The sequence below is a fragment of the Trichomycterus rosablanca genome, chromosome 18 (assembly GCF_030014385.1).
Source record: "Trichomycterus rosablanca isolate fTriRos1 chromosome 18, fTriRos1.hap1, whole genome shotgun sequence".
Classification (NCBI taxonomy): Eukaryota; Metazoa; Chordata; class Actinopteri; order Siluriformes; family Trichomycteridae; genus Trichomycterus; species Trichomycterus rosablanca.
In genome coordinates, this window is record NC_086005.1 from 9735571 (window position 1) to 9760729 (window position 25159).

General features: G+C 40.7%; 1 long non-coding RNA gene across 1 annotated transcript in view; it reads right to left on the minus strand.

The window, feature by feature from the left end:
• Positions 1 to 557: 557 nt before the first annotated feature.
• LOC134332950 (uncharacterized) overlaps positions 558 to 25159 on the minus strand; it is a 53723-nt gene continuing 29121 nt past the window's right edge. The window contains exons 2-3 of the long non-coding RNA XR_010015322.1: positions 998 to 1124; positions 558 to 856 (exon numbers count right to left, since the gene is read on the minus strand). This is a non-coding gene — a long non-coding RNA (uncharacterized LOC134332950). The remainder of the gene's footprint in view (positions 857 to 997; positions 1125 to 25159) is intronic.

Consider the following 25159-nt stretch of genomic DNA (forward strand, 5'->3'; position numbering starts at 1 on the left):
ACATGGAAATGCAATTAAAACACTTTCTCCTTGAATAAAAAATAGGTGCTTTTTAGGCTGAATGTGCAGCAGTTCGACTCGTGTTTCTGACGCAGGTGATGTAGAGCAGCGCCATCACTTTCAAACTCCAGACATCAGATCCCGAAAGCATTCGCTTTTTTAGGATCTCGGTGAAAAGTACATGGGCTCCTAAGGTTCAATTCAGACACAACCATTACGTATAAAATCACTGTTATAAATTATATGCTTTTAACTTCGTAAAACAGTTTGAGGAAGGTCCTTTGTCTGTTACAGCATGACTGGCAGAACAAAGACCCATGAAGACACTGGGTCTGTCTGAAAACCTAGTGAGTTCTCTACATTGACAGCTTTTCACATCATCCTACACGCACTCCCGAGAAGAAGGCTGTCTAAATTCTTAGATACCTTATTCTTAGCGATATTCTGCCTCAACTGCGAGGGCAATCCCAGCAGGCTTAAACTTTCTCATAATATGACGGACAAAAAAAAAAGCAGCGAGTGGAGTCATTTTCAGATGCAATTAATTCTCATTACATTTTATTTAAGTGTCATTTATTTGCAATTTTGGGGTTTAGATTGGTCAATAACAGGGCTGGCACCAATCCGATACTCTGCATCAATCCGATATTGGCCCAAATCACTGGATCAGATATCGGAAGGAAAGAAATGTATAATCTGATACTGTTGCTTAATGTAAATAACACTTAATGTAAATAAGGCCATTGTTTGTATGTAAAGCAAATAACACACGAAGATACACTTCAACAATGCGCCGTTTATTGCCACTCACTCTGCAACTGCCGTAACAAGGTGCATCTTGATGACGATGACTCATCTGCAAGAGCCATTCACAAATTAAAACACACTGATCTACTTAAACCTTTAGCATTGTAAAAAAAAATCATCTACTACTGCCACATCTAAAAACACTGTTTAAACACAATAAAAATCACTTTATAAATGATAAATCACTCACCTGAGATAAAGAAAACCTATCTTCTCACATCCTCAACGATTAATCCATCAGTGTTATGAAATAAAACAAACGACACCATTTCCCGTTTAGTCACAGATGTCCTCTTCAAAATACAGCAGGGTTTAATCTAAAAATGTGACAGAACTTTAACAGAAAATCTCAACCAAACTCTGCGTCAATTCTATTTGGTCCATCATGTTTGACAACATCTTCCAATTGTAGACACTTTGGATGACACGCCGTAAAGCGAAGTGTGTCACGTGAACAACAGCTCGAACGTAAGTGAAACCAAAAATGCTGCTAAATGTTGTGTGTAAAAGTGAAAATAAGAACAGCTGTTTTACATAAGTGTGATGTTGTAGGTTCTGTATTTATTTCTTTAAAATATTTGCTTCACAGTCTGAGCATTGTTATTTAGATAGCTAGTTTAACCATGGTGCATTGAGACATGTATTATTACTGCTTAGTTGTTTGAGAGAAGAAATGACTATCACATTGGTATCGGTATGGGCAGATACTCAGCTGCAGTATTGGTATTGGACATAAAGTGGTATCGAGCCAGCCCTAGTCAGTAACAATGTAACAATTTCCACACACGGTGGTGTGATAGAGCAGAGGTCCACAACCACCGGACTTGGGTCATTTATTACCGGGCCGCACAGAAAGAATACAGAATTAGAGATCGCTACATCAGCAATGAAAACACTGCTTTTATTTCCAACACATGGGCGTTTATCATCTCATATCACCCCCAGGTGAAAGCAGCGTCTCGTTACAGCGAAAAAAGCTCATTTGTGAGCAGTACAGTTATTCTATTTTAAGTCCGTGGAATAATATTTTATATGAAACCGGTCCGTGGTGCAAAAAAGATTGAGAAGCGCTGTGCTAGAGGGTTGTGTGGCCTTGGCCTATTGGTTTAAATGGCCTGAGGCTAACTCTGTTAGCTTGGTATGATAACACTGTGGCGCTTGACAGGGACAGCTGATGACATAATTGCTGTCTGGGTAGCACATCTAAATTATGTATTCATTCATACACTGCCTATTTGACCACCATTTCATCTCACACAGGGTCACAGTGGGTACAATTTACTAGGCAAAAGGTAGGAAACACCACAGACAAAATGCCAGTCCATGACAGGGCAGCATCTAAATACTGCCTAAAGTTTGATGTCAGTTAGAACCCTTTTAGGCAGTAGGCAGCAAGGCAGCTCAGTTGGTTTTCAGACAGACTTCATGGTATGACAAGTGTGGTGTGGTGGAACACCAGCAGCCTTCAACTTTACCCCACAGAACGTTTTTGAAATGGAATTTCCAACCAGCCAGTGACAGGTGTCCACATACTTTTAAACATCGAGGATACAGTTTTGAATTTCATTGAAATGTAGAAGGTAGCCACTCACTTACAGAGCACATGCTGACAGATGGTAAATAAAGACACTTAATAAAGATATTCAGTGTTTATTAGACTTTAGGGACGATGGCAGGTAATGCGTGTTACACCTTCATAAATCCTTAATGTTCTGTCAACACATTTACATCCCTTGTCAAAGAATAACGCACACACACACACACAAACACCAGATGGTGTGTCAGTTCCCAGATACACTGCATCTTTGACTGGGAGCATCACAGCAGCATTCAGGCTTAAACGTTTAAAAGAAAAAAAGAAGAAGAAGAAGAAGAAGGCAGGTTGTCTTCAGAGTCAATCCCACAATTCTGTTTCGAAATCCAACCCCCTCACTGTGTACCCATACCTTGACCCCTGGATCTCCATCACTCCGCTATATCCACTCAATCCTCGGCTCCTTTCTTCAGCACTCTCTTAGCCTGCATCACTCCTTTGTAAGCATTGATTTGTGCACCGCTCCTGAAAAGCCCATTTTCTCTGAGTTCACTTATTCTAACCCACATGGTTCCTGGGTCAGATCCCTCACACATGCTCCTGTGTATCTCTAAGCAGTACAGGAATAGTTCCATAACACCCAGGTGTTCAACGGGGGCAAATCTGACGTGACACTACACCTCTCACGCTGTCTACAATCTGGACTAACTTAAATTAGTTTGACCTTCAACTGCACTGCCATATAAATAAGAAATATATATAATAAAAAAAGATTGTAATAAAATCTCAATGCAATAACTTTAATAAAATGTGTTTAAATAATAATAATGTAGTTTTATCCATATTTTAGGTAGTTGTGCAAATGACCAATTTTCTTTTAATCTTAGTTAAAGAATCAGTTGAGTTTATTTGTTTTTATTAAGGTTATTGTATTATTTCTTGTAACGTGGTAGCTTTGCCATTTTGAACAGCTTTTACTGAATAAATCTCTCCAGATTCCCTGAATCTTTTCACAGTATTATAAACAGTAGATGGAGACAGACTAAATTATTTGGCAATTCTGAGGTTTGACACAAGGTGGTGTGCCACAACCCATCATTGCTTGCATCCTTAGGTGGATCCTCCTTTTGAACCCGATCCCGATTCCCTCAACTGCTACCAATTTATCTGCTTACTGGAACGCTGTATGTTGCAGATTTGTGTTTCTATTTACAAACTACAATGAAGTTGATCTGTAAAAGCACAGACTGAGGCAGGGTTGGGATACCAATTTTAGCCACAGTAATGTTATTTTAACTGGCTTGTGATAAAGTACTAAAGCTTAAACAACAAAACAATGTTGAATGCATTTTAGTTTTTGTAAATTTGGCTAATTGTGTACCCTGGGCAGGGGGAACTTATATTCCACTGAATTTAGGTAAACATCATTATAAAAAGAAAAAAGAAAATCTGTAACATACATGAACTTTGGATTGCACCTCAAATACACTGATGAGCCGAAAGACTATGACCACCTGCCTAATACGCTGATAAAACAGCTCTGATCCTCAAAGGCATGGAATCAACAAAAACTCTGAAAGTGTCATTACCAGTAGGCATTACCCGTAGATCCTTTTTTTTCTCCTGTATGCTGTGATGTTGATCGTTCTACAGTGCCTCCTGGTGTCATCTATCCTCTGGATAAACGATGCAGATCCGCCCTTCTGACCACATAATGTAGTAAAAAAAATGAGAAACATTTGACCAGGTGACTTTTTTGCATGCATTGCTCCAACATTGAGTTTTGGTACTATCTTTCCCATTGTAGGCACTAGGTTAGGTTACGTTGGGCACTTTTACTGGAAAGAACTATACACAGAAGGGTTCAATGCACTACATTACATGTGTCAAATTTAGGCCTGCCACATCATTTTATGTAGCCCGCGAGAGCTTAAAAGACGTATGATGGCTGTAAAATACACCGTAAAATCATTTATAAACTGCATCTCTCATAATGCATGCTGATTTTTGACCCACAAAGTGACTGCATCCCGCCACTAGATGCCAGTGTTTCCACATCAGCATTTAACTGAAACGGTTTTGTTGTGAAATATTTACAATCCCAAAATGTACAAGAAGAGAAAATTGAAGCAGAAAAAAGAGAATTTAATGAAAGATGGGAAAGTGAATACAAGTTTGTGCTTCAAGAAGAGAAACCGGCACGTCTCTTGTGTTATGAGGCCGTGTCTGTGGTAAAGGAGTACAATATAAATGTACATTTTTGGCATTTAGGTGATGCTTTTATTCAAAGCGACCTACAGAACTGTGATGGTATATTATCTAAGCAATTGAGGGTTAAAGGCCTTGCTCAAGGGCCAAACAATGGCAACCTGGCAGGGGTGACGTTTGAACCAGCAACCTTTCGATTACTAATCCAGTACCATATATATACATTGATATACAGTGATATACATTATAAATATACAGTATGAATTTGGCATTCTGACACCAAACACAGAATTTAGCCTCCAAGAAAAACAAATTGTCCAAGACTTAAAAGGCAGACTGCAATCACAGCAGGATACTTTACAATCGGCCCTTTGAGGGCCACCATAATGCAGATGTGGCCCTCAGTGAAAATGAGTTTGACACCCCCCTGCACTATGTTGTACCACATGCACATCATTACCAGTATTAAAAGTATCTACAGTCGACTAGCTTTTGGTTAGTCCATACTACCAAACGACATGGCCTTTTTTAACTCCTGGCATCAGTGAGTCTTTGCCACCCAACACCCTGTTAGCAGAATGTTGTTCCTGCTATTCTAATGTCAGAATACCAAAGTCTTTCTAATACTCTTATAGAAACCCGTCCCCAAATGGTAAAGGCTGTTTTAGATACAAATGAGAGGGGGGAGATCTCAATGTTAATGCCTATGCTTTTGAAATGTGGTGTCCAACAAGCTCATAGACAGGTGTCTATATACTTTTGGTTGTATTGTGTATTATATTGTGCAGTTCTCAATGGTATTTAGATTTCTTATTTAGCTTTCTAAATAAGCCTGTGTGGTGATGAACCAAGGAATTCCAGGCTTCCCCTTTAGAAATGAGTATAACCTCTTCTGTCTGGTGGAAAATTATACAAACCTGTGAGCTGTGTTCTCATTACATCTCATTACTGCTACTCTCACAGGACTACCGAGCGCCAGAACAATACACAGGAACACATCCTGCCATGATTCCTACTAGTTCTGGACATTCAGAATGGATTTAACTGAACCGTGGCTATGTCTAGAATATCACGGGCCAAAAATTGTATATTATAAAACATTAATTTAATAAATGGCTGTACCACCGTATACTTTGAACAATAAACACCAAATCGGAAAAGCGTTTGCTTGGCGTTGTTTTCTACAATACTAGGGAAGAACTTTTGCTTGTTTGATCAGACACAGATTTAGAGACATGAACTGCTTGTGTCAGGTCTTGTCACATCATCTCTATCAGGTTCAAGTCAGGATTTTGACAAGGCAATTACAACTTTTTTTTTCAGCCATTCCGATGTACACTACCTTCTTGTTTCTACACTCACTGTCCATTTTATCAGCTCCACTTACCATATAAAAGCACTTAGTAGTTCTACAATTACTGACTGTAGTCCATCTGTTTCTCTGCATGCTTTGTTAGCCCTCTTTCATGCTGTTCTTCAATGGTCAGGACCCCCACAGAGTAGATATTATTTGGGTGGTGGATCATTCTCAGCACTGCAGTGACACTGACATGGTGGTGGTGTTAGTGTGTGTTGTGCTGGTATGAGTGGATCAGACACAGCAGCGCTGCTGGAGTTTTAAAGTACCGTGTCCACTCACTGTCCACTCTATTAGACACTCCTACCTAGTTGGACCACCTTGTAGATGTAAAGTCAGAGACAATCGCTCATCTATTGCTGCTGTTCGAGTTGGTCACCTTTGAGACCTTCATCAGTGGTCACAGGACGCTGCCAACGGGGCGCTGTTGGCTGAATATTTTTGGTTGGTGGACTATTCTCAGTCCAGCAGTGACAGCGCTGCTGTGTCTGATCCACTCATACCAGCACAACACACACTAACACACCACCACCAGGTCAGTGTAATTTCCGTTGCTGAGAATGACCCACCATCCAAATAACACCTACTCTGTAGTGGTCCTGTGGGGGTCCTGACCATTGAAGAACAGATGGACAGATGGAAACAGATGGACTACAGTCAGTAATTGTAGAACTACAAAGTGCTTCTGTATGGTAAGCGGAGCTGATAAAATAAACAGAAACAAGGAGGTGGTTTTAATGTTATGGTTGATCGGTGTATACCTGCTTTTTCAAACAACTTTACCTCAGTTTAATCTTTTGGACAGATGACCTTATATTTTCACAAAAATTCATTCAGGTCCTATCGTCGGACTAGCACCTCGATGTCTGCTGGAATAATGTTCCAACCATGCATGCTGTATTTGTTGTTGTCACACAAAATGATACCTGTATTGTCCATGTAGTATGGAAGGTATAGAAATCAGTAGTGTTTTTTTTATTATGTAAATGTCAGACAAGCACTAATATTTTTCCTACAAGTGGTTTTCTTCTTTTCAACTCCTCTGCTTTGCCAAGTGTCTTTCATATTGTGGAGTCATAATAAATGACCTTAGAAGAAGATATAGGTGTCTGCAGTTCTTCAGACGTTCTTTCTGTGATTTACAGGACTCCTGGGGAAATTATAGACAGCTCCAATTAAGAAAGTTTCTCTCACTGAAGATAATGCCGCTCACAATGGTGCGATGAAATCCATAAGTCTTTGGCATCCCTGCATCCTTAACAGAGTCCTTAAAGAGTGTTTTCCTAAGTATGTTTCAACTTGCTTTAGTTTTTCCGAAACCGAAATGCTCCTGTTTTGACTTGTAATTGGTTCAGACATAGATTCAATGTTATTTCTTTTTTAATCTTTATACCCGAGTCAGCTATCAGATCCATCCGAGCAAGGGAGCTCAATCCTGGACATCCGATACGTCTTTAATTTCGTACAGAATTTCAACATGTATTCTTCATTTCTTTGCACAGTCTTTTTTATTTCCAATTTCACCTCTCCTACCTAAAGTGCTTCAGAAGTTACATGCATCTTAAAAAGCTTTGGCCTTCTTCTGTGTAGTAATTGCTCAAAAGGCTAATTGGACTGCGAACGCGATCTGCTGTAATGCAATTGGGATTTCCCCACAGTCTTGAGTCGAAAATAACAAGCAAAAAAAAAAAAAAAAAAAAAGTAAAAATAAAAGCTTTTAAATTCCAATTGCCACTAGACATCTGAATGGCCTTGGCCTGAATGCATTTCCATAATTAATACAAAAAGTCCCGAGGAAGGTGCCTTTCCTTGATTGAAAGGTTTTTATGCATTTTTCCAGCTAAATATATGCACCGTTAACTTGGCATGCAGGGAGGACAACATTTGGAAAAGGAAAAAAAACAAAAAACTGCTATTTTCATTTAAATTCAAAGTACAGCTCTATTTTGGTGCCTTTCTGTTTTGTACACAGAAAAGCACCATATAAATAAAAGTGATGCCTTTTCATGGGTTTCCAATACTTCTTTTGTTTTGAACATACAGCCTCTGAGTCAATGTAGTGCCCAAAACACCCAAAAGCACATTGAAAAATAATGATATATAAATGCTTTTTGACTGCATGAGCAAACAATTCTTTTGAAAGCCTTTCCAGAAAAGTGGAGACTTTTATAGACACAAAAAGTGGAGAAGTGGGATTGCAACTCTATATTCATTTCTATGGATTTACAATATATTGTCCAACATGCTCAAACTCATGTGTCCACATTCTATCTTGAGAGTTTCTCACTTGTAAATCAGACGTTGTTCATTTGAGTGCTGTCGTCCAGTTTATAAGAACAGCATATACATTACAGCAGTGGTCCCCAACCACCGGGCCACTGACCGGTACCGGTCCATGGGTCATTCATTAACGGGCCGCACAGAAAGAATAAATAATTAAAAAATGCTATGAGCAATTATATTTCCAGTACTCTTGGGGTTTTAGTGTCTCTAATCACCAGTAGGTAGGAGCAGCGTCTCGTTGCAGTGAAAAAAGCTCAGGGTTCCCACCGATTTTCCATTCTACAGTTCTTCTATTTAAAGTCCACGCGCCCCCGCCGGTCCGTGAAATTATATCTTTATATCTACAAGCCATAGCCTAGTGGTTAAGGTACTGGACTAGTAATCAGAAGGTCGCTGGTTCAAGACCTTACCACCACCTCCAGGTTGCTGCTGTTGGGCCCTTGAGCAAGGCCCTTAACCCTCAGTTGCTCAGACCGTATACTGTAACTAATGTAGGTCGCTTTGGATAAAGGCGTCTGCTAAATGCCGAAAATGTAAATGTAAATGTAAATATATCTTATATGAAACCGGTCCGTGGTGCAAAAAAGGTTGGGAAGCGATGCATTATAGTGCATCTGTCTAATATGTACACCAGCCACACAGATGAAGTTTGTGGGTACACAGTTACAGACTGTAGCCCATCTGTTACTCTGTATACCTCCGGTACCCTATTTACCCCATTTACTAGGGGCCTTTATACAACTTCACAGGACCTCTGTTGGCCTTGCAGCATTGACACTGAGGCGTTTAAAGCACTGCTGCACCTGCTCCACTCATACAAGTACAACACAAACTTTCATGTTGTAGTTGTGACCATGTTGGCGCCATTGCAGTGCTGAGAATGGTACGCCACCCAAATATCTGGCCCTTGGGTGTCCTATAGGTGGCAAGAGATTTATAAATAGTAAAAATAGTAATTAAAGCCGCTCAGATGGTGCAGCGGTAAAAACACATGCTGGAACACCAGAGCTGGGATCTCGAATACATCGTATCGAGTCTCAGCTCTGCCTGCCGGCTGGGCTGAACGGCCACATGAACAACGATTGGCCTGTTGTTCAGATAGGTGTGGGAGATTAAAAGCCAGATAGGGACTCTCTCAGGACTAATGCAATTACGACCTCTGCTGGTTGATTGACGGCGCCTGCACAGAGACAGGAAAAAAACAGTGCTGTCAGGGTGTGTCTCACCGTACACAGTGCTGATCTGCATTGCACTCATCATAGTGTAGGTGACAAGATGCATACGGCTGCTGCCCACGTGTCGGAGGAGGCGTGGGTTGGCTTTTTTCTCCTCAATCAGAGTGGGGATCAGCATTGGTGGAGAGGAAGCATGACTAAATCGGGCAATTGGACGTGCTCAAAGGGAGCAAAAGGGGGAAAAAAATGCATAAATAAATTTTTTTTTTTAAAGTAGTATTTAAAAATGGATAGAAAAACTAGGAAACATCTGATGCAATAATATTTCGGGCAATTTTTTAAATATGTACAGATTGTTGAATAAATTATTAGGGTCACATTGTCTGAAAAGATGGTTCAACCATCTTTCAAAATCTAAAATATAATTGACTGACATGGCCTGACTTGCAAATTCTAGCTCATCCCAAAGACGTTTAATGTGATTGAGATCAAAGCTTTGCGCAGACCACTTGAACCTCATATGATGTAATAATAGCTTATTAACATTTACAAGGGAGGTTATTAGAATGTGTGAGTGAACAATGCATCCACTTTCAGCTGGTCTGTCTGATAAACTGTCCAGAGATTGGGCTGCATTAAGTGCAAGGTTGCCTTCAAAGTCTCTGGTGGATGCAGCCCAGGTCTTGGATTTTATCAGCAATGACGTGCTGATAGAGGACACAGACAGACTGGTCATGTCTGGCCACAGAGCTCCCACTGAGCTTTCTCAACACCAGCTCTGATTAAAGCAAATACCAAGAAATAAGATGCCCAAATTTCCTCCTGTGCCTGGTTGCCTGGTTCTTGAACCTTGTGGGACCTGCTTGTTCCTGGAATTGACTGACTGGCTTTGTTTGTAATTACCTATCAAGCTACACAGTCTGAGGAAAGAGAAAATAAATAAGTATTTAACCCTTTTAGTATTCTGGAATGTAATATAGTTACAGTGTAAGTATTTACTTCAAATTAAAGCACATATCGTCTCAACTTTATTAAGAGTAACATAAACAATATTTATATAAAAGCCCTAACCAGAATAGATAAATAGTAAACAAGAAGAGAATTATTATTATTACATCATCATCATACACTATATTGCCAAAAGTATTCACTCACCCATCTAAATCATTGAATTCAGGTGTTCCAATCACTTCCATGGCCACCAGCGTACAAAACCAATCACCTAGGCATGCAGACTGCTTCAACAAACATTAGTGAAAGAATGGGTCGCTCTCAGGAGCTCAGTGAATTTCACTGTGGCACCGTGATAGGATGCCACCTGTGCAACAAGTCCAGTCGTGAAGTGGTAGGCCACGTAAAATGACAGAGCGGGGTCAGCAGATGACAGACCTACAGACCTCCAAACTTCATGTGGCCCTCAGATTAGCTCAAGAACAGTGCGTACAGAGCTTCATGAAATGGGTTTCCATGGCCGTGCAGCAATGCAAAGCGTCGGATGCAGTGGTGTAAAGCACGCCGCCACTGGACTCTAGAGCAGTGGAGACGTGTTCTCTGGAGTCACGAATCACGTTTCTCCGTCTGGCAATCCGATGGACGAGTCTGGGTTTGGCGGTTGCCAGGAGAACGGTACTTGTCTGACTGCAAGTGTAAAGTTTGGTGGTGGTGGGGGTGGGGGTTATGGTGTGGGGTTGTTTTTCAGGAGTTTGGCTCGGCCCCTTAGTTCCAGTGAAAGGAACTCAATGCTTCAGCATACCAAGAGATTTTGGACAATTTCATGCTCCCAACTTTGTGAGAACAGTTTGGGGATGGTCCCTTCCTGTTCCAACATGACTGCGCACCATATTAATAAAAATACTTCATAATATTATTCATTTCACTGTCATGTTTTACCACTGATATATCCTGACTAGGGTTGTGGCGGGTCTAGTGTCATCAGAATCACTCGGCATGATGCAGTAATACAACTGATGAAAGTGGAATGTAAGAAAAAATAAGTACAATAATAATTATATATTAATATACACTTTTTATTTTATTGGCAAAAGTTGTGCTATCCTGGTCAGGGTCGTGACAAGACAGGGAGCAAGGCGGTAATACCCTAAACAGGATGGCAATCAATCTCAGAGCTTTGGTCCTCCCTTCACCTCTGACATAACCTGTACAGAAGCCTGGCCGACCAATAGCACTGCTGAGATTCAACCTGCATCTAGGCTAGCATAATGTACCACTGTGCCACCTATGAATAAAAATACTTCATAATACATTTCATTGTCATGTTTTACCACTGATATATCCTGACTAGGGTTGTGGTGGGTCTAGTGTCATCAGAATCACTCGGCATGATGCAGTAATACATCATGGACAGGACGCCAATCCATCGCAGGGCCTCGGGCATTCCCCCAGACACTGCCAATCAGGTCTGTATTTTGATGCTCAACTGGCTAATAGCACCAGTGGATATTTAAACCCTGGATTCCAGCAACAATGAGCTTGTGGATTTTTCTGCTGTGCCACAACGTTATAATAATTATTGTTAATGTTGCTATTACTATTATGATTTAATTACTATATATATATATATTTATTTATTATTTTTTTTTTTTTGGCTGCTTCAATAATTCAGAGTTGGCACAGCAGGACTTGGCAGTTCATAGACCAGGCGCCTGACAGAGCCCTTTCTATTTTTATCCGGGCTTGGGACCAGCACTAAGAGCACACCAATAAGTTCATCTTCCAATGTGTAAGCCGTTTCAGCCTCCACCTGCACCGATCAGCCATAACATTAAAACCACCTCTTTGTTTCTACACTCACTGTCCATTTTTTCAGTTCCGGTCCTAAAATCTGATTGGCTGAGCCGCGTTCGAAGCCGTTGTAAAATCCCCGATAAACGCACACCTATGACCACCTCACATCATTCCATATTAATACGCCACTGAATAGAAAAAGTGAATGTTATTTTCGCCCTCATGTTGCCTAGCAACACTGTTAATCGAACTACCTGGCGTCGCGGAAGAATGCTTTATTGTAAGTTTATACACAATAAATACATTTATGAATGAAACATTGTTGTATTTATTATATTTTATGTTGACCGCCGTTTTATAAAAGCAATAAGCCACTCGAGACCGTGCGTTACTGCTATGATTTTAGCACGGGGAAAGAAGTTTTAGGCACTCCGCTTCGCGTCGTGCCAAAAACGTCATCCCCGTGCTAAAATCACAGTAATGCACGGCCTCTCGTGGCTTATTGCTTTATGGAGTACTTTGAGAGAAGCTCATGACTGATATAGTGGCCATTGCTGGCAAGATGAACTCTAGATGAAGCCGACTGTGATCCTGCAGCTCCAGAGGCTCCTCAAATAACACGAGAGGTTTCCTTTCATGCTGCTGTTTACCTTCAGGCTAATCCATGTACTACAGTCCCATATTTGATCTGGTAGATTTCATAAATCCCATTCAATCAGGTTAAGTGTCATTTAGGATGCCGACGCTCAGCGCTGCTTCTTAACCGAGGGCATTGTTGATGCATTATTCAGGTGAGATCTGGGAGCTGCTTAATGGACGAGAATGTAAATGATTTAGTTTGCAGAGACTCATTAGAACAACCACCTTCATGGTGGAGCTTCTTTAGGCAGATAGTCTCCGACCGGACTCATTCATCCATGCAAAATCTGAATTTGTAAATGAAGCGAATATTTTAAAATGTAGTTGTGAGCACTTGGAGGCATTTTAGATACTCATCAACAATTACTGGTTCATAAACAGTTCATGATGGAAGGTGGTTGGGGGGGAGGGGCTGTAACAGGACTCGTCTCAATTTACTAAAGGTTTGTGCATCTTAAAAAAAAAAAAAAAAAAAAAAAAAAAAAAATATATATATATATATATATATTAGGGCTGTCAAACGATTAAAACTTTTAATCGCGATTAATCTCAGAATTTCATATAGTTAATCGCGATTAATCGCATTAAAAAAAAATCTGTGTAAATGTTATAGAAAACAAGGATTTTTAAGTGAAATGTTACAATTAAAATGGTGAACACATTTTATGCTAAATGTACTGATGTTAAACGGTGACATGTCCGACATTAAAACGTTGGTTCTACCAGTCAAGTCTCAACATGAACTAGAATTTGCGTTAATGGCACTATTTATCTTAATCGCGTTAAATTGAGATTGCGTTAATGCGTTATTATCGCGTTAACTTCGACAGCCCTAATATATATATACATACAGGGGTTGGACAAAATAACTGAAACACCTGGTTTTAGACCACAATAATTTATTAGTATGGTGTAGGGCCTCCTTTTGCGGCCAATACAGCGTCAATTCGTCTTGGAAATGACATATACAAGTCCTGCACAGTGGTCAGAGGGATTTTAAGCCATTCTTCTTGCAGGATAGTGGCCAGGTCACTACGTGATGCTGGTGGAGGAAAACGTTTCCTGACTCGCTTCTCCAAAACACCCCAAAGTGGCTCAATAATATTTAGATCTGGTGACTGTGCAGGCCATGGGAGATGTTCAACTTCACTTTCATGTTCATCAAACCAATCTTTCACCAGTCTTGCTGTGTGTATTGGTGCATTGTCATCCTGATACACGGCACCGCCATTGGATGCACATGGTCCTCCAGAATGGTTCGGTAGTCCTTGGCAGTGACGCGCCCATCTAGCACAAGTATTGGGCCAAGGGAATGCCATGATATGGCAGCCCAAACCATCACTGATCCACCCCCATGCTTCACTCTGGGCATGCAACAGTCTGGGTGGTACGCTTCTTTGGGGCTTCTCCACACCGTAACTCTCCCGGATGTGGGGAAAACAGTAAAGGTGGACTCATCAGAGAACAATACATGTTTCACATTGTCCACAGCCCAAGATTTGCGCTCCTTGCACCATTGAAACCGACGTTTGGCATTGGCACGAGTGACCAAAGGTTTGGCTATAGCAGCCCGGCCGTGTATATTGACCCTGTGGAGCTCCCGACGGACAGTTCTGGTGGAAACAGGAGAGTCGAGGTGCACATTTAATTCTGCCGTGATTTGGGCAGCCGTGGTTTTATGTTTTTTGGATACAATCCAGGTTAGCACCCGAACATCCCTTTCAGACAGCTTCCTCTTGCGTCCACAGTTAATCCTGTTGGATGTGGTTTGTCCTTCTTGGTGGTATGCTGACATTACCCTGGATACCGTGGCTCTTGATACATCACAAAGACTTGCTGTCTTGGTCACAGATGCGCCAGCAAGACGTGCACCAACAATTTGTCCTCTTTTGAACTCTGGTATGTCACCCATAATGTTGTGTGCATTGCAATATTTTGAGCAAAACTGTGCTCTTACCCTGCTAATTGAACCTTCACACTCTGCTCTTACTGGTGCAATGTGCAATTAATGAAGATTGGCCACCAGACTGGTCCAATTTAGCCATGAAACCTCCCACACTAAAATGACAGGTGTTTCAGTTATTTTGTCCAACCCCTGTATATATACACACATATACACCAATTAGGCATAACATTTAGGCATAACATTATGACCACCTCTTTGTTACTACATACACTGTCTATGTTATCAGCTCCACTTACCATATAGGAGCACTTTGTAGTTCTACAACTACTGACTGTAGTCTGTAGACTGTGTATTTGGGGGTTGGATCATTCTCAGCACTGCAGTGACACTGACATGGTGGTGGTGTGGTAGTGTGTGTTGTGCTGGTATGAGTGGATAAGACACAGAAATGTTGGAGTTTTTAAACACCTCACCATCACTGCTGGACTGAGAATAGTCCACCAACCAAAAATATCCAGCCAACAGCACCCCATGGGCAGTGTCCTGTGACCACTGATGAAGGTCTAGAAGATGACCAACTCAAACAGCAGCAATAGATGAGCGATCGTCTCTGACTTTACATCTACAAGGTGGACCAACTAGGTAGTAGTGTCTAAAAGAGTGGACAGTGAGTGGACACGGTATTTAAAAACTCCAGCAGCGCTGCTGTGTCTGATCCACTCATACCAGCACAACACACACTAACACACCACCACCATGTCAGTGTCACTGCAGTGCTGAGAATGATTCACCACCTAAGTATTACCTGCTCTGTGGTGGACCATTGAAGAACAGGGTGAAAGCAGGCTAAAAAGGTATGTAGAGAAATGGATGGACTACAGTCAGTAATTGTAGCACTACAAAGTGCTTCTATATGGAAAGTGGAGCTAATAAAATGGACAGTGAGCGTAGAAACAAGAAGGTGGTGTTAATGTTATGGCTGATCGGTGTATATATCAAATGTAATATTTGCAAAATGTTTAAAATTACATCATTATAGAATCTACGGAGGCGGTACAGCTTATAGAGCTGGTGCTGCACAATTACAGGAACTGGAGACCCAGTTTTAATCCTTACCTCTGAGTCACTGTCTGTATAAGAAGTGTGTCGGCTTTTAGTTCCCCATTTCTGCGTTAGCTGGGTGATTTAGTTTCCTCCCACCTCACAAAGAACATGCATGTTAAAAAGACATCCAGCATGTTGTGCAGCACCTACGTCAACTACATCTGACCTCACATTTCTGTACTACGGTGGTACATTAAAACTGGACATCAATTGGTTCTGCGAGTGGCGTTGAGTTTAAAAGATTTCAAGGTATTTTTCCCATAAGGATGTTTGGGAAACCTGTTAATGTGTTCCATGATCCTGTGGAACTGCATACATTTTAGGCTAATGTAAAATAATGGGGTTGTTTTTGACACTTATACACTGAAAATAACACAAATATAATATATAGAAACAGTTAAATACAATAAAACCTGCTCTTTACCTTTACTTGTCTCCTAATCGTGGAGATGCTTGATCTTGGAATATCGTAGTCCATTTAGTAAAGGCAGTGCCGTTATTTCCTATGGAGTGTGGCACTGCACAAAGCTTAACGTGACGAGGAATTTTATTAGTGGGAGAACTTATTAGTAGTAATAATTAAGAGAGGTTTAGTGTTCTTGTGTCATTCTTTTAATACATGAAGTTATGTAAAGCTTTTTTAATGATAAGCATTTTAGACAATTTCTTAGAACCCTGAGCTGTAACAAGTTTAAAAGTGAAACAGTGAGGAAAAAACATCTAAACACAGATACATGTGGATGCTTTCAGACTGGATTTGACGGTTATTCCACCCACACAAATGCAGATTCGTCTCATATTCGCACTTTGATGAGGTTTTACCACACTGCTCAAGCCAAGCGCTGAACAAAACGGCAGTCACACACACGTCAGGTTTAAGGGAAACGTCGAGTTTAAGGATATGAATTTCTCAACAAAGGGCATCAAGGTTTAAAGACTGAGTTTAGGAAACGTTGAGTTACAAGGTACCACTGTATTTTGATTTACAATCTCAGATCTTGTCATGGCTGTTCAAAAAAATGCTTTAAAATACTACGAAATATGTATTCAAAAATAATTTCACAACAAGTAAACATCTTTTAATTTTGGATCAGACCTGAGTGTTGAGTCTGGTTGTGATAAGCGTAGGAGATAAAAAAAAAAAAAATACTGCATCACATCTGAGCAATAAAATCTCCGGTTTAAATTTAGTTTGGTGTTTAAATAGTTATTTTTCACAGCTTGTGTTCCGACCCACATTGACGAAATGAAGGGTTTGTGTTGTACATATAATTTTAGAACATGAATATCTGCTTGCCTTTAGACTTCATTTCCAATTTGGCTCAGCATGTGTTTTGTCTTTACTCGTAACAGAGAAACACTCTAGTTTTTTTTTTTTTTTGCTCTATTTTCTCAGATGCATTTTTGCCATGTAGGAGAGAGAAATGAAGCGAGAGCGAATGTCATAATGTGTTGATTTTCAACATGTGAAACGGTGCGACTTTATGAAACATTGATGTCACCCTCATTTCTTTGGCAAAGAGCTTGGAGTGGTAATAATGTGTTTCCTTCGACGGCGGTATGCCGGACCAACGACAGCACGACTGCAGGCCATAATTATCCTGTTTGTTTGGAAGCTAATGCTTTTTTATTATTTAAATCTCTTTGGGGCGCAGAGAGAGCAGGGAGGCGCGGCCCAGTGCTATTTTCTTGTCATGTCACGTACATCAGCGTTAATGCACCCAATCTGTAATTTGTTGCTGTTTTGTCTGCTATATTCTGGTCCTGAATAAGAGCAGAAAAGACTTCACTCGTGAGAAAAACATGGACCGACAGCGTGCTAAAACACTTTAAACAAATTCAAACCTCACACAATATTCACCACGAAAAAATTAACTTAAATTGTACTGATATTTATGATTATTTATTCATTTTTTACATGCACTTATCTTTAATGGCTGCTTTTCTTTGGTCTGGAGTCCTAACAGAAAAAAAAAAAAAAATCACTAAATCTGCTAAAAGCATCACTCACACACACTTACACTCACTCATATCTAGAGAAAATTTAAAGCAACCACAGTTCTTGGTTCCATCACACCCTTTTCCAGAGTGAACTAGCGTTCTAATCTGGCACCACAGAATACTTGGTTTTTCAGCGTGAACTGTGACATCATCTGTGGGCGTTTCACAGGGTAGAGGTTTGGACACTTCACATGAGACATTATAACATTATATAGAATTTAAACCACCTTCATCTTTTAAAGTTCACCTGATTACATTCTGAGCCAGTTTGCCGCTGATTTTCGCTGATATTTTTGAAGCGATTAACTGTGTTATATGACGTGGTAAAAGTGACCCGGACAGTATGAACAACGCTTAACGTGAAAAATAAAGCGCAACGTGGCTTGTTGTACTAAAACAATGACCGATGAATTTGGGCAGTACAGATCACTTATAACCAGTAATAACAAAGCCAAGTTTAGTATTTCTGTTTAGTACTTTTAGTACATTCAGCCACGTTACGCTTTATTTAGGTGAAGCTTTTAGCAGATTCAGAACCCCGAGCTGCAGAACCACCACACGTGAAGTTAATACGGCTAAACCAAGACACGTGTTGTATTTTAGACTGGGTTTGATGGTTATTTCACACAAATGGATGTTCGTGTCATGGAACTTTAGTTATGTTTTTATCGCTCATGTCGAGCACTGAGCAAATCAGCTATTTGTGCCGAGGGTTGCGAAACGCAAAACGCTTCTCACGTCAATGAACTAAAGAAAAAACAACTGCGACAAACACGTCTACGTCTTCTTATCACCAACAGCTAAACGATGCTTTTTGCATAAAAACGAACATCTGTAACAACAGCACAAATGCTCGCAGGTAATCTACACGCTCCGCCATCATGTTACTACTCTTTACTTTCGTTGTGACGCAGGCTTGGTTCCCAAAAACTGGTGGAAACGTGGGTCGGTTCTCTACAAAACACCAAGGTTTGAAAAAAACCTGAACAGAACCGGTTCAAGAGTTCTTTTGGTGGAAAAGCACTAATAGACATGGGGAGAACATGGCATACTTCTTACCCACAGTAACCACGAGGACTGAACCCAATTCACCAGGACACTGGAGTCCACAGTACAAATGAAACCAACATGGAAAAAGGGGGCCAGTGATAGCTCAGTGGTTAAGGTACTGGACTAGTAAACAGAAGGTTGCCGGTTCAAGCCCCACCACCACTAAGTTGCCACTGTTGGGTCCCTGAGCAAGGCCCTTAACCCTCAATTGCTCATCGTGTTCCGCTCATCGTGTAAGTCGCTTTGGATAAAAGCGTCTGCTAAATGCTGAAAATGTAAATGTAAGGCTAATAAACACCCAGTTAGATCTGTTTCAGGTCTCACCACAGCATCGCTATTAGATTGATTTTCAGATGTTGATGTGGTCAGTAAAACTATACATTTTACTTTGACATTTAGCAGATGCTTTTATCCAAAGCGAATTACAGAACTGTGACAGTATATTGTCTAAGCAATCAAGGGTTAAGGGCCTTTCTCAAGGGCCCAACAGTGGCAACATGGCAGTGGTCGGACTTGAATCAACAACCTTTCGATTACTAGTCCAGTACCTTATCCACTAGGCTAAAACTGCCCTCTTCAGCTTTCTTCTTACAGACAGATAACAGAATTTTTAGAGAGTGTAGAATACATGGTTTGCTTATTCATGGCAACTTACTCTAGTTCTGAAAGCACCATGTCACTTTTGGTGTGATGTTCTTGCCATGAAATGCTGCGCTTGCTTTTTACCAAACATAATGAGATCCTTGTTGTCCAGTGTACTGTAATTTTTCATCTGTCAATAGAACAGAATCCCAAAAAGTTTGAGGATCATCCAGGTGCTTTTAGCAGACACTTTAATTCAAAGTGACTTGCACTACTGTGACAGTATAATGTCTAAGCAATTGCGGGTTGAGGGCCTTGTCAAGGGCCCAACAGTGGCAACCTGGCAGTGGTGAGGCTTGAACCAGCGACCTTTCAATTGCTAGTCCAGTACCTTAACCACTAGGCTACAACTATGTTTCTCTTTCAGTATTAGCGATTTCCTTTTAGCTACCAGCCCATGAATCCTATGGGGCTTCCGTAGTGCATGGAATAGCGTGCTTGACTCTAGCTGTCCGCTATTCGGTACCGTAACAGAAGAAGTTAATAAAGTGTTCTGCTCCCGACAATATGTGAATATACCGTGTATTTATTTCTTTATTAAACGAGTGCATCACTACGTTGTTTTGTAAACCGGAGTGATCCTTGACTCACACACCATATAAACAGTAAAATTGTACAGTAATGAACGCAGCTCTGCTCCCACCGCCTCGTGAAATGCTCACATTGCAGACATTACACGTCGCTGTTGGACTTGTTTCACTTAAACAAAAGATCGGGATTACGATCGGGTTTAGTAAAGCCGATTCCGATCAGTTAAAAAATGCCTTGATCGGCCCCGATCCCGATCTTTGAGATCGGATCATCCCTAGTTTGAACTGGTAACAGTTCTGAGCAGCTTTGGATAAGCACAACTGCTAAATGCCACAAATGTAATATTGTAAATTTTTGCATGCTGACTTTATCTGAGGCTAAAACATCAGCATTTTAAAACGTTTTAATGTCTGCTTTTCTTTGGTCTGGAGCCCAACCAGAAAAAAAAAAAACAATTTAGGAACAATTTTTTCAACAACCGGTTAGAGCTGTTTCAGTATATGACAGTATATTGCCTAAGCAATTGAGGGTTGAGGGTCTTGCTGGTTCATGCCCCACCACTACCAGGTTGCCACTTTTGAGCCATCAGTTGTTTGATTTGGTCACAGATTGTAAGCCACCTTGGATAAGCACGAATGCTAAATGGGACAAACGTAACTATTGTAAATTTTTGCATTTCGACTTTAACTGAGGCTAAAATATCAGCAGTTCTTTAAATGTTTTGTTTAGGATCTCTTGTACCCTCCTGAAATAAGTTCTCGGAGAGATCTCAGCAGGATGACTCAAATACTCTGTTGGGCCCAAATTCCCATGGAGAGGATTCAAAATCATGCAGAAAGACTTTAAAGAAAAGTGCTGTGGGCTGGTGTCCATTCTAATTCTCAGCGGTTTATAATAGAACGTTTAACAAGTTCACAGCCAGATGTTTTGACCATACAGGGAATTTTTGGCTATAAATACATGAACTGTTTTGCAGAATTTTGACAGGTCATGATGTTTTGTGTTGTGTTTCCTGTTAAGGAAATGAATTTGAAGAATGTTGCTCATTAATAGCTGATGTCCAGAGCAGGTCCAGCAGAGGGGAATTGTGGGAAACCCAGCAGAGTGAGGCATTGTTGTAGCTGTACTCTATTAGAAAACTCATCTCAGACTGCTAAAGCCTTTTGCTTGTGTAATACACACTGTCCATTTCGGGCCCGTCCCACTGGTACCCCTGTACTGCTCAGCATGCTCCATCTTATTGAGCTCCTCTGATCATTAGGACTTGTGTAGGTCCATTGATTCTTCCCAAATACATCTGGCTTGGTTTTAAATTGCGGTCTTTACCCCCGTTTGGTCACCGAGTTTATGGATTATTGGTGGTGTGTGGTGTGAATGAATGAATTCTCTGCGGACGGGTACACACTATGCAGAGCAGCACTACCGTGAAGCCTTGGGGTTTTGCTGAAACAACAGGATCAGTGTGAAATTCCCTTTTGTATTTGCATTCTGATATGAACATTAGAGTGTGCAAGGTAAAAGATGAAAATGCACTTCAATATTTATTGCAGCGCTATCAGCGTTTGTTGCTAGGAAACTAGCTGTCTATAGGAAGTGGAATTTTAATGATTGCTGGAAAACTGGAAGCCTCATGAATTACAGTGGAATTAAGTATTCAAGCCTCTTTGGTCTTTAATTTACCTCCAGTGCATACATCCACTTCAAACGTACACATAATATTTAGAAGCGTATACAGAAATTGTTTTATTAACCAAATCGCTATGAGTATTCCATTAGTAATTTAGACATGTCCACTTCCTTTCTCACTGCATGTTTAACCTCATCCATGCTGGCCAAGAACAACCTCAGAATGGCGAACATGTACTTGCCCTCTGACTTTTATGTAGAATAAACACGCTACACTTTAAATATTTCTCTACTATTAGTGCCAGAACCACAACCAGACAGTAGAAGCCCGTGTTTGTTTGTTTATTAGGATTTTAACATCATGTTTTACACTTTGGTTACATTCATGACAGGAACGGTAGTTACTCATTACACAAGATTCATCAGTTCACAAGGTTATATCAAACAGTCATGGACAATTTTGTGTCTCCAATTCACCTCACTTGCATGTCTTTAGACTGTGGGAGGAAACCGGAGCACCCGGAGGAAACCCATGCGGACATGGGGAGAACATGCAAACTCCACACAGAAAGGACCCGGATCCTGGATCCTGAGGATCGAACCCAGGACCGTCTTGCTGTGAGGCGACAGTGCTACCCACTTAGCCACCGTGCCGCCCAGAAGCCCTTGTTGCAATGACGACAAAGCTTACCTATCCAACTTCCTGACTGCATCTGACAAGCATCTGACCAGGCCGGTAGCACAGCTAAGACTCCAACCAAGGTCTCAGTGGTGGTGGGCTAGCGCAACACTGTTCCACACAAATGCTTTCAGACACTCTATTAAAATACATGCACGATTATTATGATGAACATTGAGAAGCTTCATAAAATTTTTAGGTACAAAATTATGTATCAACACAAGTAGAACTGAATTTAAACGTTCTTGCCAGTAGAACTGGTTCTATATTCAACAAGTAAAACGTTAATGAATGCACAAATCAACACACATGATACAGTGTGCTGTCAGACTATTTATCAGCAAAGTAAGAGAGAAGCCAGCAGTCCATAGCAGTACGTCTTAAAAATGATTGCAGTGCAGTTTATTGCTTATTGTTTACTTTGTAACTGTTGCTCCTGCTACTTTTATTTTGACATCCAACAAAATGAAAACAATACTACTAAGAAATACACTTATCAACCATAGCATTAAAACCACCTCCTCGTTTCTACAATTACTGACTGTAGTCCATCCGTTTCTCTACATACCTTTATAGCATGCTTTCACCCTGTTCTTCCATGGTCAGGACTCTCCCAGGACCACCACAGAGCAGGTATTATTTAAGTGGTGGACCATTATCAGCACTGCAATGACACTGACATGGTGGTGGTGTGTTAGTGTGTGTTGCGCTGGTATGAGTGGATAAGACACAGCAGCGCTGCTGGTGAGTTTTTAAACACCTCACTGTCACTGCTGGACTGAAAATAGTCCACCAACCAAAAATATATCCAGCCAACAGCGCCCCATGGGCAGCATCCTGTGACCACTGATGAAGGTCTAGAAGATGACCAACTCAAACAGCAGCAATAGATGAGCGATCGCCTCTGACTTTACATCTACAAGGTGGACCAACTAGGTTGGAGTGTCTAATAGAGTGGACAGTGAGTGGACACGGTATTTAAAAACTCCAGCAGCAGTTGGGCTGGTGTGAACTATGTAGTGACTTTGATAAGGGCGTTCGTTAAAGGCAGATGACCCCAAATGATTCCTGTTCTCTTCCTAATCACTTGGACAGCGCTCGAATTCACTGTAGTATGATCCACCTCACAGGTTACCAAAGTCAAATAACCTGCTGGTAATGTGGTAGTTTTCAATCCTAGCTTTTTATGTGTATTGGCTAACACTACTGTCATGTAACTGTATGCCACTCAAACGACTTTGATGACCTGGGACCGACCAGCCATCTCCCTCTTGATCACATTTGAGAAGTTTTCACTGAGGTTCAGAACTAAAGCCTGGCCATTTACACTTTGATTGAGCTCGCTGTGTGGCATGGACCATTGTCCTGCTGGAGAAACCAATCCTCAGACTTAAGGAAACATTGTCAGAGCAGAAGAAAGCAATCTTTATTTGAGCATAACCTTGTAACTGGCTTGATTCATGCGTCCTTCACAATGGCAAATCTGCCCAATTATTGCTGATACAACCTTAGATCATCACAATAACTTCACCAAATTTCATAATGGGTGCAGGATGCATGGCTTGTAGGCCTCTTCAGGTCTCTTTCTAACCAGTAGATGAGAGGGTGTTTGGCCAAGCTGAAAATTGGACTCGTCAGAGAAGACGACCTTACTGCAAGTCCTTTACGGTCCAATTCTTATGGTCTTTTGCAAACTTCAGCCTGGTTCGTCTTTGCTTTTCTGGGATAAAGGGCTTTTTTAATGGCTTTACTTCAGCCCTGCCACTAGGAGCCGGTTTTAAACCTTCCTTGTCTGGCACTTTACTCTACCAGCTGTTCTTTTTGTAGGTCACTTAATGCTACAGTTGTTAAGTGACATTCAAATGGGTTGATCATCCTGGTCAGTGCAATATCTGTAGCTTTGTTTTCCCAGTGTCTGCTGTTTAAACTTGTTCTTAAAATCAGTCCTCTTGAAAAAAAATTAAGGATGGAAACAAACTGACACTATTTGTTAGCAAAGCTGAAATTAAACTTTTATTGTCCCCACACCAAAATGGCTTTAAATGCAATTTACCACCAGTCCACACTATCACCCATAACTGTGAATTGCTAAAATATTTATTTATATTTAAAAATTCATTAAAAAGAATGAGTACAATCTCATTGTTATTATTATAAACTCATCTATTCATTCCTTCATTCATTGATTAGAAAAGCGCTTCTCTAACGTCAATAACAGAAGCAATAACCTCTGAGGTCCAACATCCACCACGTTAAAAAAAACTCATTACAGCTACAGATCCTAATAACACTTTACTCTTTGACCTGTCCTGCCAAACAAAGCTGTGATTAGATGTACTGAGCTCATAACCGCAGCAGCTCCTCCTGCATAAGAACTTCAATCCAGCAATATGTTCCACATGGATTAGTCTAAAGTATTGATCCCCAGTCATCACCTACACATCATTCCTGCAATATAGACCTGGAGGCGGCTACGATTCCTCCTAATTATCTTACCATGGTGCTTAAACAGTACCAGTGTTTGAGAGAAATGAAGGTTCCTTAGTAAAGTGGGTATTTTGCTTGACTAAAAAGACTGAAATGTATCTAATCCATCTTCCTCCTTTAACTAATATCATTCAGCTAGGGTTTTGAAAGTAATGCATGAGTAAATAACCATGCAGCAAAGCTACTTCAGTACATTAGACTTTGAGAAGACCTAATAATCATAAGCTAAGCTGCATTGTAGCTTTTTAATTTGGTGAACAATCAGATTTCCGTCTGTTTAAGATCTGCGTTTGCTTTGTATTGATCTTGTAAAATGTTCAATTAAGTGCATGTTATAGACACACATTTGCACCACCATATCTAAGCCTACATATTCCTCTTTATT